Raw genomic sequence first — 521 nt, forward strand, 5'->3', positions numbered from 1 at the left:
AAAAAAAAAAAAAAAAAAAAAAAAAAAAAGATACTGTATCCCTACAAGAGTAACTTCAAAATCTCTTTTAACAGTCTACTGGGGTCCAAAAAGCATATATCTAAACAAAATCCTAAGAGCAGAACAAAATGCTACGTATAAAAGCTAAAGAAACAAAATGCAGCATACTCAGGTTCTTTTCCTTGAGGTACCTATAGAAATTTAATCACCTGCCCCAAAGTACTCTTGTTAGGTAAAAAACAAAACGCTTACTGGTGAGCCAATTGTAGGGCATTTATTATTATTGAGAAAGTGCAACAACGCTGATCTTTACATGCAGCATACTAAAGGATGATTTACTCTTTACAAAATATAGCTTAAGTAGTGACCTGATGGAATTTTAAAAATTAAAAACATTTAACTAGAATCATCCCAATTTTTTTGAGATCCTGAAGCGAAAAGCCTCCCAAATCAACTTTCAAAGTTATGCCACTAAGGAATGTTGGTTCTCTTGTAAAATTCAGAGATCTCTTTAAAATAGT

This window comes from Neophocaena asiaeorientalis, unplaced genomic scaffold (assembly GCF_003031525.2).
Source record: "Neophocaena asiaeorientalis asiaeorientalis breed wild unplaced genomic scaffold, Neophocaena_asiaeorientalis_V1.1 scaffold177, whole genome shotgun sequence".
In the NCBI taxonomy this organism is placed as follows: Eukaryota; Metazoa; Chordata; class Mammalia; order Artiodactyla; family Phocoenidae; genus Neophocaena; species Neophocaena asiaeorientalis.